The sequence below is a fragment of the Neomonachus schauinslandi genome, chromosome 11 (assembly GCF_002201575.2).
Source record: "Neomonachus schauinslandi chromosome 11, ASM220157v2, whole genome shotgun sequence".
NCBI classification, from domain to species: Eukaryota; Metazoa; Chordata; class Mammalia; order Carnivora; family Phocidae; genus Neomonachus; species Neomonachus schauinslandi.
This window is the reverse complement of record NC_058413.1, coordinates 25,716,893-25,730,039: the sequence shown is the minus strand read 5'-3', so window position 1 is coordinate 25,730,039 and position 13,147 is coordinate 25,716,893. Positions and strand designations below refer to the sequence as shown.

The following is a 13,147-nucleotide window of genomic DNA, read 5'->3' as shown; positions in this document are numbered from 1 at the left end:
CCATCCCGCCCGATCTGGGTTACTGCTGGGGAGGCGGGGTCCGCTCACTACTGAGAGAGGCTTTCCTCCTGCCCTCGATCAGTTCTGGCAAGTCTCCCATGGTGAAGACCATCTTGGGAGACCTCCTCACAGTCCAACCCATCTCAGTGCTTTGGGCCGCCCTGACGTCCAGTCTTTGGCTGTATGACTCAATAGACAACCAGCCTGCTCTGCCCAGAGCTTTCCTTGCCTGGTCACAAGGATGAGGCAGCCCTGGCACCCTGCCCCTTGTGGCTGTTCTCTCTAAGGACAGCTCAAGTCCGCCTCCCATTCCTGTGTGTGCTCCCTGCCCTCCTGATGCTTGCCGCTCCTCTGCACCCCACTCCCTCTGACGCCCTGGACTCCTTGAGCATTAGGCCTCTGCTGTCACCGCCATCTTGCCCCATACGTGCAGAGAGGTACTGTGACCAGGAAAAGGACCTCTGCTCTCTCTCCTCAGCCACTAAGTCAGTCAACTGGAATCAATGAGAGACCCTCAGATCACTGGTCTCAGATTTCCAAACACTCAGGAAATCGTCAGAACTTGAAGAGCTTCTCTCCTTGAGGGAAAGGATGCTTTTATTTATTTTTAAACAAAATAAGCAGATGTGATCTTGAAGGTGGTTCATTTGGAAGTTATTTTGATCTTCTGGTTCTGTCATTTCAGAAAACCTATCTGGGTCTGAGTGTACCAATCAGAATGGTGAGGAGAGTCATGGGTTGGGGAAGCCTGGCTGGTCTTGGCCTTCAAGAGTGCCCCAGACCTCACCCCAACCCATTTCCAGTCCTGGCTCATATCCTTTACCAGGACACACCAGACCACCAGGCACCCGTGGTTCTCAAGCCTACCCTGCCCTCCCTACCTCCTCAAGAGAATGAACCTGCTCTCATCTCTGCCCATCCAGATTGTGTTTATCCTTAAAGGCTCAGTTCCAATACCTTCTCTTTCCAGAAGCCCTCCCAGATCCTCTCTCCCCGAAGAAAATAATCTCTTCCTGCTCTGAGATCCCTTAGAACTTGCTCTTCCATCAATGAATGTGTCTCATCTTCCTGACTAGACCCACTGTGCCTCAGAACAAGAACGATGGCCTGCTCATGTCTACGTACTCCCAAGTATGCCCAGCATGGGGCCTGAACACAATAGGTCCTCAATAAACACTGGCCGAATGACTAAAAGTATGGCTGAGCATCAGGAACTTGTTATGATGGATCTGAGTTTTCACTTCTGGACCAACTCCTGTTTCTGCCCAGAAAAGAATGGCATATAATTTTCAAGGGCATAGTGCTGACTTGCTAGAGTAGGGAAAGCCAGGACTCTATGGGCGGAGCTTATAGAATGTAGGAAGGAACAACAAGCCATTTGTGAACTCCTCCTCTGTTTATAGAACTTTGATTATAAATACCCATTTGAATTCTCCCCAAATAGTTCTGGGTTTTCCAATTCTGACATTGCAATGCTAGAAGGCAAGCTCAGACACATATTTCTATATATATCAGTCCTTCTGATCCAAGGGGAAGGCTTTATCTAAACTACCAGCACTGGGACTGAAGTGTAAATGAAAAGATAGTTCGTGGATTTGCCAGCCACTCTTCCATGTTGTGGCCAACAGCCAAGACCAAGTGCCAAGTACGGACACTGAAGCTCTAAGCAGCATCTCCCAGCTGCACTAGGGGAAATCCAGGAAGGAACTTGGGGAATCACCAAGTTCAATCAGATGGTGTTGTGATTCATTACGCCCCAGGCCTCTTAGAACTTGGCACATGAAAAAATATGGCGTTGATAACCTCGGTGGGCAGGTACTGGGGACTGGCTCATTCAGCCTCCATTATCCCATCTTTGTTGGAGACATAAAACGTTGAAAACTACATTTCCCAGACTCCTTTGCAGCTGGGGTTCTGGAGGCAAATTAGGTTTCGCCATTAAGATGCAGCTGTGTGAGATCTGGTGAATAGGTGTGAGGCCAAGCCCACCTTTGTCTGTTTCTGCTAGCAAGCCAGGTCATGAGACATGAGGTCTATTTTTTCTTTTCTTACAGACCCTTCCAGTGTCCATTTTCCACCTTCCCGAGTGCTTCAGGGGCCGTGGTAGTGCTACTGAAAGCAACCACAAAGATGTCTTGATTCCAGCTTCAATCGGAATTGCATTTCCAGGGCATGTCTCAGAGGGAGCAGCTCCCCCTGCTGGAGGAGTCTGGTATCGTCTTTGGAGGCGTGGCCTTGAACCTGCTCCTTGAGCTCTTCCAGTGATTCTCCTGGCATCTAATTCCCTGCATTAAATCCCTTCCTGCTTAAAATACCTAGAGTGGTTTCTGTTTCCTGAATTGAACGCTGACTAGATATTCTCAACATACAGAAATCCTCCAGGGTTAAGCATGTCCCTCCGCCTCTGGGGTAGTGGCTGGCGTCCACCTGTCCACAAACAAGGCGGTGCCAGTCCCCACACTGACCTCTTCAGGCCCTTTTCCCTGGCCTACCCACCCCCTGTGGTCCATGGGAAGATGATAGGACAAGCAATTCATGGACTTTCTCAGTAACATCCTTCCCTTGGCCCGTAGGTTCCAGGCTACTACTTCCTTTCTGGTAATTTCATGTAGCCCACTGGACATGCTGAGAAGCTGGCCTGTATTCCTGGACGTTCTGGAAAATCCCCGTAAAAACTCCCATCCGTACCGGCCGCGGGCGCCTCCTCCCCACTGGGGGAGAGGGCTCCAGAGGAGCGAGGCTGGGAATGTCGGACATCTGCATTGCCCCCATGCTTGGTCCCGTCCCAAAGAAAAAGGTGGTTTTTCTCTTCTTGCCATTCCTCTAGGCTGAGCTTGGCCACAAGCCTTTCACTGCCAGGGCAGGTGTCTGCTGTGCCAGAGGGGGTGGGGGCATGGCTTTGGTCAGCCCCTCTGCCACCGAGATTCCCCCTTGCTGGGTCCAATATCTCTGAATAGCGGTTCTGGAGTGCTTTGGTCCCAGGATCCCCTTTGTACTCTTACATATTATTGAGACCTCCAAAGAGCTTTTGTTTAAGTGCGTTATTCTACGGCTATTTACTGTATCAGAAATCAAAACAGAAAATGTTTGGGGCGCCTGGGTGGCTCAGTCCGTTAAGCATCTGCCTTCGGCTCAGATCACGATCCCAGGGTCCTAGGACCGAGCCCCGAGTCAGGCTCCCTGCTCAGCGGGGAGCTTCTTCTTCTGCCTCAGTCACTTCCCCTGCGTGCTTTCTCTCTCAAATAAATAAAATCTTAAAAAAAAAAAAACCCAGAAAATGTTCAAACATGTAAATATGCAAGTTCGCATACATGTAAATACGCAAGTTCACCTTCGGTGTACTGTCATCACCTGTCACATAGCTTCTGGAAAACTCCCCTGGACACATGTGAGAAGACGAGAGTGAAAAGGCAAATAACACCTTATTCTTATGAAAATAATTTTGACCCTGTAGACTCCTGAAGTCTCCGGGACCCCAGGTGGTCCCCAGACCACACTGTGAGAATCACTACCTTAAGACAGGGCTGTACTTGGGCTGAATGCGGGGCTGGGCTTCTGCCTCTGGTGGCACACGGTCCAGCCAGTTCTAGAATACTGTGTGGTTTGCATGCACCTTCCCAGCCCAGTGCACTGAGGCTCCTAGCCCCCTTCCCTGCAGCATCCTCACTGCAAGAAAGCCCCAGTGTCCTGGAAGCAAGGGAACGGGCTCTATAACCTGGGGCAGGTCATTACACTCTTTGGGCCTGTTTTTCTCTTAAAGAAGTGGCTTTTAGATATTTCCCATTGTGAGAACCTCTTTTGCTGCTATTTCACAGACTCCCCATGACAATGGCTCTGTCTATTCTGCAGTGATCTAGAGTGTGGGCTCAGGAGGGAGCCTTCTGGGTTGGGATCCAACACCACCACCAATAAACTCAATTGTGAGCCTGGGCCCCCTCAGCCTCAGTCGTCCCATCAGTGAAATGGGTATAAATAATAGGACCACCTCACGAGAAATACGCATGGAAGTGCTTAGCCCAGCATTTGGCCCATGGCAAGTTCTCAATAAAGGTGAACTATTATTACTATGTTAGTATCTGTTGATAGAGAAAACACATAATAGCAGAACAGGCTATAGGAATCTGGTCCTATTAAATGCTTCAACTCTAGCTCTTCAAGTGGGGCCGACTCTCCCCTCACCGGCCCTCCAGCAAGTATAAAGATGTAAAGATTGCAAAAGCCTGCCAGCAAACTGCCCATCACCCACTCCATCCCAGCTCATAAAACAGACAAAACAAATGCAACCACTATGTTGAGTGTGATCTGGAAGCTGTTTCTGGCAGCGCAGGCTCTCGGCCTTGGCGGTTGAGGATCGCGCACGGTGGAAGGGACAAGGAACACAGACTCACCAACACGTGACATGGGCGGGGGGGTGGAGGGCATGGAATGACGATCAGGGACCTGCGCCCCCTGCCCGCCCCAAGTGCTGCTGAAACGGTCACGCTCGTGCACACCTGCACATCGGGTGGGGCTGCCGCTGTGACAAACCAAGCCACTTAAAAGGGCCACCGACCGGCAGCATGTGTCTGTGTGCGCGCAAAACAGTGGTGACTGCGACGTGGGACTGTCCAGGAGATGCACCAGTGGGAAAGGGCTTCCACTTGACTCCTCTTTGCTAGGGGAGGAAATGGAAGCGCCCTGGGGCCAAGGGCTCCGCCCAAGGTCACAGAGCCAGTTCAGCGGCACCAGGGAGACCAGCCCCACGTGTCATGACTCAGTTTCTCCTCGTGTCTCTCAGTTAATCATATACCTGAACCTTAGTATATCAAGCCAAGGGTCTCATAAGGCCCTTCAAGAGGACCGGGCCTGCAAAAGCCACTTTTCCCCCCCCTTAAAAAAAAAAAAAAAAAATGAAAGAGAATAAACTTCTTAAGGTCTTGGTTTTAAAGGTCCCTACAGCCTGGAAAAAAAATAAACCCAGCCCCACTGAGCAAGCATAAGATTTACTGGGATTACAGCCCTATAAGCAATGTCTTAACGACGTGGAACAGGAAATGACTCTAATTTCCAGCTCAAAGCAGGCTCTGTTCTTCCTCGAGGTGGGCAGCGGCCTCGGGGAGAGGGGCAGGTTGCAGGGGGGTACAGGCCTGTAACTGGAGGCTGTGCACCCCGAGCCCGAGGCACAAGAAGGCCCGTGCCTCTGTGCCCCACCCCCCAACCGACCCCTGGCAGGTCTGTCCCCTCTGTGCCCAGCCACGAGGAGCCGAGAATGAGCACGCAGGCAGGCCCCGGACGTGCCCACCGCTGGGCAGGGCCTGGAGACCTGGCCTGAGCTCAGCCCTGGGAAAACCGGGCGGCGGTTTCTTCACTTCCAGCCTTGGCAGGGAGTGCAGAGGGCTCTGGGCGCGGGCCTGGCTCCGGGGGCTGGAAAAGGGTTTGGGGGGGTCCTTGCCGCCTTCGTCTTGCTCCCTAAGGAGACTGCCCCCTTCCCCAGGAAGCTCAGCCCACCCTGCCTGTGGGCACCCTCAGTCCAGGAGAGGAACCTCACGGCGGCCAGCCAGTCTCCCACCCTCAGCCCTATATTCTCCCCCTGAATCTGCGCCACCTCCGGATGGAGCCACTGCCAAGCACTGGGGTGCATGGGGCCATCGCCCTGCTGCATCACCCTTCTTTTAGCTCCCGCTATGGACGCTGTCTGGGCTGGGGCCATAGAGTAGCAGCATCAGGAACCAGCAAAGAGGCCCCGCTCTGCCCAATCGAACGACAGCTCTGCAGGCAAAGACTCCTCTGGGAAGGTCAAGTCAGCTCTACCACGCCGGCTCTGAGGCCTTCACCATCGGTCGTCTAAGATTTGTGAGAGCCACTGTGGCCTAAAACACCAAGCCAAACCGTCCATGCAGAAAAAAAGCCACCGTGTCCCACTGAAGTCAGAGGCAACTCCCAGCACAAAGGAAGCAATTCTAGTCCGGTTCACATCTTGGACTAATTAATTTTCTAGAATTGCTTGGTAAACCAGAGTGGTTTGGACCAGCTGGGAGTCAGAGTAGGCAAGCACCTCCTCTGACCCCCAGGCCTATGTTCTCCAGCGCCCGCACTCTGCCCCAGCACCTGAGCTGACCCACGGCAAAGCCTCCACGTGGGGTCAGAGGACTGGGGTCAGAGGCCGAGCTCAGGGCTTGCTGAGGGGGAAATACTCTTTTCTTATTAAAACTCATCTGTTATGGATTAGAGGCCTAAAAAATCCTCTACTTGCCCAGATATACATATGGATATAAATTTAGAATATAACCAATTATATTAGCCGTGAGCAATTTCTCTGCCTCTTCCCAGGGACTTGCCCCTCAGGCCCCATGGGAGCCTAAAAGTGGGCAGTGGGATGGGAGGTCAATCAGGTGACAACTGGGGCATCTTGGCTTGGCTCCCAAGGCATGCGGGAATAACAGAACACTAACAACTAACATTTCTAGAGCCTGCTAAGCACCTGGCACCCTTTTAAGCCCCTCATACCTATTGACTCGTTTAACCCTCATATCGATGTTACGAAGCAGCTACTATTATTACCCCCATTTCACACATGGGGAAACCGAGGGCTAGCGAGGTGGACTACTTTGCCCCAGATCACGCACCTCGGTAAATGACAGAGCTGGGATGAGGTCCCGGGCTGTGTACCCCAGCCCCCAGCTCCAGCACAGAGCATTCCGCTGCCGCTCAGCTTAGGAAATCAGCTCTGGTCCTCCACTTTCCAGACCCTTCCCCATCTCCCTCATCTTAGGGATGAGGAGTTTTAGGCACAATAACCATATCTTTTGTCACCCAAACTGGCCCACTTCTGAGAGGAAAACGGAGAATTGTTGCCAATCACACTGGGCAGCAAACTGTCTCAGACAAACCAAAACATCTGGTCACCCTAGCGGGAGGGTAAAGCGCACGGCGGGCTCACGCCGTCCCCTCCTGCCCACCCCGAAGCGGCTCTCCATTCTGCCCCCAAGCCCTGCGCCTTTGCAGTCCCTACCCTATCGGTCATCATTTCATTTGCGTGTGAGCCTGCTTTCTCTTCAGCCTATAATCTCTCCAAAGGCAGCGACTTTTGCTCACTGACATGTCTTTCATTCTTGGAGGCTTGAGTTGGCTTGGGTATTGGCAAATGGTTGTCTTCAGAAAAAGAAAATACTTCCCGGATAAAAAGCCAACCAGGGGCGCCTGGGTGGCTCAGTCGGTAAAGCCCCTGCCTTTGGCTCAGGTCAGGATCTCAGGGTCCTGGGATCGAGTCCCGCATCGGGCTTTCTGCTCAGCAGGAAGCCTGCTTCTCCCTCTCCCACTCCCCCTGCTTGTGCTCTGTCCTTCTCTCTCAAATAAATAATCTAAAAAAAAAAAAAAGATAACCATTTCACAGGAGAATTTTCGACCCAGGAGCAGTGTCCCGGGGGCGGGGCTCCGCTGACCGGGGATGACCTCCCGCAATTTCGGGGCGGGGGGGGGCGGGGCGAGGATGCTGGGGGAGCCTTCTCCGGGAGGGAGGCAGCAGACGTGCTTCTGCAGATGTCTGCGTGCTGCTGCGCCCCGGTGGAGGGGACACAGCCATCTGTCTTCGGTAACTGGGCCTGCGTCCAGGGTGGCATCTCCATGGGCAAGCCGGTACAGATTCCAGGGCAGAGCCTGCACGCAGGCCACCACCCCGCCGCCCTGTCGTGCCGCAGGGAGGGTGCTGGGAGCTCCGGGGCGCCGGGCCCGTTTCCCAGGTGCCAGCTCCCCACGTGGCGGCCGATGCGCAGGCGGCTGGCCCAGCAGGCCACAGTGACACTGCTCCCCACGCCCCCGGCGGGGAGCGGTGTCAAAGCAGGCCTCTCTCCACCTCACTGGGGTGTGGCTGCCTTGGCCTACCCGCCACACCTCATCTGCAGAGCTGCCATGGGCAAGACACCCACCTTCTTCACTGCTCGGCTTCCGGGACGGCTGACGAGAGACCACAAACTCTTCCACCGTATGGAAGCCAGACGGGCAAGGCCTCCAACCTGTTCACACACACAGCATGGGCCCTTGCCACCACCCATCAGCCTCTGCTGACAAGGCAGCCTTGGGAGGATGCTGTGGCTTAGCTGTTCTGCTTATTTCTCTCTCAGACACCCGGGACAGGGAGGGGGCAAGGTCTTTTGTTCAGGGTCTCTGGATGGTCCTCCTGTTTGGATTCAGCTGAGTATAATCACACAAAATTTACCTCTCCCCCCTCCACAGTCTAAGGCAAAAAAAGATGACCCACTCACACTGTCAGGTAAAGAGTTTCTAGAAACTTCTAGAAGGAGGTAGAGGCATGGGGTTCTTGAGGCCTGACAGAGGCGTCAGGGGGTAATCCCTGATTGACAGTGAGCGGCTTTGACCCGCGTCATAAATAGCGGTGCGCCCAGCCACAGGGATAGGAAAAGATGGCGCAGGCTCCCAGGACTGACCTTGCTTTCCGCACCCACATCCCAACTGCAACTTCGAAAAAGACTCTGGCACTGGCTTCTGGGCAGTAAAGCCACATTGCTATGATTTGTTGAGGACCTACTATGTGCTGAGCAGGCATGAGGCCACTCTGCACACATGACCCTATTTCTAATACAGCCACCCTGCAGGGGAGGTCTAATTATCAGTGTGCATTTTACAAATGTGGAGGCTGAGGCTTTGAGGGGTTGGGACACAGATCCAAGGTCACATAGCTAGCCACTGGCAAATGGCTTTAAAAGGAAAAACAAACAGATTCCGGGGTCTTTCATGAGAACAAACTGCCACACGCAGAATGCTCTGAGCCTGCCATCTGGCTGAAACCCGGGAAGTGGGCAGGGTAGACAAAGGGCTGGCCTCAGTGGTTCCCCCAGGCCAGCTTCTGCACATACGGCCTCATCAGCCCTGAAATCAGCAGGGAGCGGGAGGCCGGACTGGGCCCCAGAGCCTCAGGGGTACTCTCCAGACCTCTGAAGAGACTTTCCCCCAAATGTCCAATATGAAAGCAGCAAAGTGGGGGCAAGTCCCAGGGGGCTGTCCCGTCCCAGGTGGTCAGTCCCGTGGGAGGAGGGGGATCCCTGTGTAGAGCTGTGTGGCAGGCAGGAGGAGTGGGCCAGAGAGCAGCCCGGCCGGCCTGCAGACATCACCTGAGCTGCTCTCCTGTCCCCTTGGTGCTTGGGATGTCAGCAGCTCAGCCCTGGAAGCCACCATTGAGAAAGCGAAGTCCATTCCCTGTAGAGCTGGGATTTCCCAGCACACCAAGGCTCCATACTGCAGACAAAGGTGATTGTTACAAAAACACAGCTGATGAATGAAGCCCCCAGGCCCGGTGGCTCCCACCCAGTCTTCTTTTCTGTGAGGCCCGGTGGCCCCAACAATGGGGCAGGAAGTCAGCCGCAACAGGCAGCCCCCGGGGGCACTTGTCAACGGCAGGGCCGGGATCCTGCCCTGTCTCCATCCCCTGTTATCGGGCACCGCGGCTTCCTTTGTCTGCCCCCAATCCCTGGCTCATTCCTTGTCAGAGGCTGGACAGATGCCCACCGTCAGGCTGGCCACCGTGAGCCAGCACACTCTCGTCCACCCAGGAAGAGGCCCCAAGTGGTTGAGCGCAGGCCGCCTACGTCTCGCTGGGTAGAGGCGGCGCTGCCCAAGAGACCCGGCTCCCGGGGTCCTGCCTCCTCTCTCCTGGGAGGTGGGAGGGACACTACACCCCCGATGATGTGAACGCTGTGCTCTTATAATCAGGCCTCCCTGCCTGAGCTCCAATCTGCCTCTTCCTACTTGGGACCTTGGCTGCCCCTCTGACCCTCTCCAGGCCTCAGTCTGCTCAGCTATAAATGGGAACAGTAACAGCTTTCTCCAGGAGCTCTCATGAAAATCTATCAGAGAGTCGTGTACGTAAAGTGCTTTATAGACTGTGAAGCTTTGACTAGATGCTTCCGGCCTGTGTGAAATACATCAGATCGTCTCATTCCCCAGCTGAAACCTAGTAACCGCAGCCCATCTTGTGGGGGCACCAGGGCCAAACCAGCAAGCAAGGGGCCAGGGTACCCAGTAACGGTGGAGAGTGTCTGACCCTCAGTCCGCTTGGTCTTTGAACCAATGGGTGGATGAAATCCAGTTTTTAAAGTTTTCTTCAATCCTTGGATGGTAGGTTGTGATAAATCTAAAGTTTGTACACATCTCTGTCCAAAGCAGGCCTCCTTAGTCCTTTGTGACATCTGGTCTACTTCATCTTCTCTGTCACTCGCCTGGCTCCCTGGCTTCTGTCAGGGCTGAGTTAAAGGAATTACAGGGACTGAGGGCGTGTATATGAGAGGGAGAGAAAACATGCTTTTCAGATTTATTTTAGAGAGAGCGGGAGAGTGAGCAGGGGGAGGGTGGAGGGGTAGAGGGAGAGGGGAAGAGAGAATGTCCAGCAGATGCCCCGCTGAGCGTGGAGCCTGACACGGGGCTCCATCTCACGACCCTGAGACCATGACCTGAGCCAAAACCAAGACTCGGCCACTTAACTGACTGAGCCAGCCAGGCGCCCCGAGAAAACATGCATTCTGAGTATACGTGACTTTTTAAAATTCACCATTGTTTCTGGATTATTTATGCATTAAACATGATTTAGTTGTTTTAGGCCTTCCATAAGGTTGACGAAAACAGTAATTACACAGATAATAACAGCTACCACGTCTGAAGAGCTTACTCTGTGCTAACTCCTCTAGATGTATAACCTCCCATGACTGCCACAAGAACCTCTGGAAGTAGATCAAGCCATTCTCCAGTGAAAGCTGAGAGGCTGAGGCCAGAGAAATGAAATAAGCTGCCCAAAGTCAGCCAGCTCGGAACTGGCAGAGACCCCATGCTGCGGTTGTTCTGACACCAGAGTCCAACCTTCAGGCTCCTGTTTCATTAACTGAACAACTTAGCTAACAGCCTACTACGTGCCAGGGACTGTTCTCTGTGCCGGGCACACAGTGGGAACAAAACCTATCTATGGTGCTCACATTCTAGAGGGTGGGGGAGTGGGGGGCGGACAAGTAAGCAGACAGATGCGTAGCCACCAGGTATCAGCGGGCCGAGGAAGGTGCTCTGGAGGAAAGCAGCAGTGGGTAAAGTGACGGCGAGGGACCAGGTGTGGGAGGGACCGCTCGCTGCCCACGGCAGACCATAAGCAAGCCCCTTCCGAGATGACTGGGGGCGCCAGTCCGGGGAACACGGGGAAACAGGTACTAATTCACCCAATTACTATTCTGACTTCTTTGACTTCCACTTTGAGTAAGCAGATGGGAATTTAACGCACAGAAAGGGGGAGAGGAAAAGAGAAAAAAGAGCTTAACATTGCAAATCTTCTTGAAATGGTATTTAAGGGAACCCTAAGTCAGTCCCATCAAGCCCCCACTGCCATCATCTCTATTATTTGATACGAAAACACTTTCGCAAGCTGAGCAGAAGATTAACGAGCCCACTTCTTCAGACTGAGCACACAGCCTATCTGTGGCGCTTCCTATTTATGTAAAGTGCTCGGCTGAGGGGAGACATCCCCCCTTCTGCATCTGGAATGGAACAAAGAGGCGCCTCTCCTCGCTTTGTACCTCTCTTTGTATTTCCCCAGAACCTGGGGGGTGCCCCTTGGAGGCAGAATCTGGAAGCACAGGAACCAGCAGATGTGGCTTACTTTACACAGGGGGGAAACTGAGGCTCAGACGGGAAGCTGGACTTGCTCAGATCCCAGAGCCAGAGGGGCAGAGGGGCAGGAACTGGACTTGACCCTCAGGCACCTCTGAGGATGTACTTTTCCACTGGAGAGCTGCTCTAGCCCCACCTGGACGTATTAGCCTAGACACGCAGTCAATAGGAACTTGAAAAAACAAACACCAAATTCTCGTGATTTTAAAATGTAGATCCAGTTTTGTCATGCAATACATACTTTGAAACAACGAAGTCCTTCAGTGACTTTTGCTGCCCCATGCCACTTGGCCTGTCCCCATCTTCCTGTGGTTGTCCTTCAAGGCCCTGTTAAAATCCCGCTGCTCTGATGCCCTCCCCGAGCCCACCAGGCCCCTTGAGATTCCCCTGAATATGGCCGTGGTGAGGATGACAGAGCATCCTGTGCTCCAGGAGCTGCTCCAAGGGCTTTTGTTATATTAACTCGATCCCCACAATACCCCTGTCAAGAAGAGACCAAGGCACGGAAGCTAAATGACATGCCCAAGGCCACCCTGTTTGTCAGTGGCAGAGCTGGGATCGACCCTGGCCGGCTGCACAGTCTGAGCGCCGACCTACACGTGATCATGCAGCGGGTGGGTTTTGCTCATTCTTGGTCTCCTGTCTTGGTCCAGCCTCCCTCATGAGGCTGGAGACTCCATCACAGAAGGCACTCTTCATAGTTCTCTCATATCCCTTCCCCACTGAGCGTCAGAAGTACAGGAAGAAACGTGGGTTAATAAGCAAAGCACTGAAGATGGTATCTGCCACTTGGAATGTGCTCTCTAAATGCTGGTCAGGGCAGTGCGTGTAAGGAGTCATGTTACTAGTTGCATTATTAGTAGTAGTTCAGTTAGTAATATCAGTATTAGTAATAGCAGTCACGTATTAGTAGTACTTGAGAACCACCTTTTAAGAAATGCCATTCTAGGTCAACGAAGAGAGCCCACTCTGGGTGTCAAACGTGGGTCATCTAAACACGTTTCTGACCACTAATGAGGAGGAGGGTGGCAGCCGACATTTAATATGTATTTTTTATAAGCCAGGCACTGAGCTCAGTGCTTCGCCATATTATCTCGTTTACTGCCAGGGGACATCGTACCTTCGCCATTTTCCCAACGAGGAAACTGAGGCCTGGAAAGATGAGCTGACCAGCCATACTGCTGGAAGACAGCAGAGAGAACACCTCCAGGGGGACCCGAGAAGCTCGTGGAACCTTTCTCCTCTTGGGCGGGATTTAAAACCCCAGGGGTGGACTTCGGGGGGAGCGAGGGGACCTGTAACGGCTGGCGCCTTGGAAGTCACCGCTTCCAAATTCTGTTCACACACGTGCTGGAAACTTCTTGACTAGCCTGACGTGGAACGGAGCAGCGAAGAGCAGGGCCAGACACATGCCGTCTTCCACCAGGACCTCACCCGGATGATGGTTTCGTCCTCTGAGCAGCCCCGGAGCCTGAGCAGAGCTAGTGCTCTGGGAACTGCACCCTCA

The 13,147-nt window shown here is 53.3% G+C and overlaps 1 protein-coding gene across 1 annotated transcript in view; it reads right to left on the bottom strand.

The window, feature by feature from the left end:
- Positions 1-13,147, bottom strand: part of ABTB2 (ankyrin repeat and BTB domain containing 2) — a 167,441-nt gene that overhangs the window by 19,721 nt on the left and 134,573 nt on the right. The gene's annotated exons all lie outside the window — the stretch shown is intronic.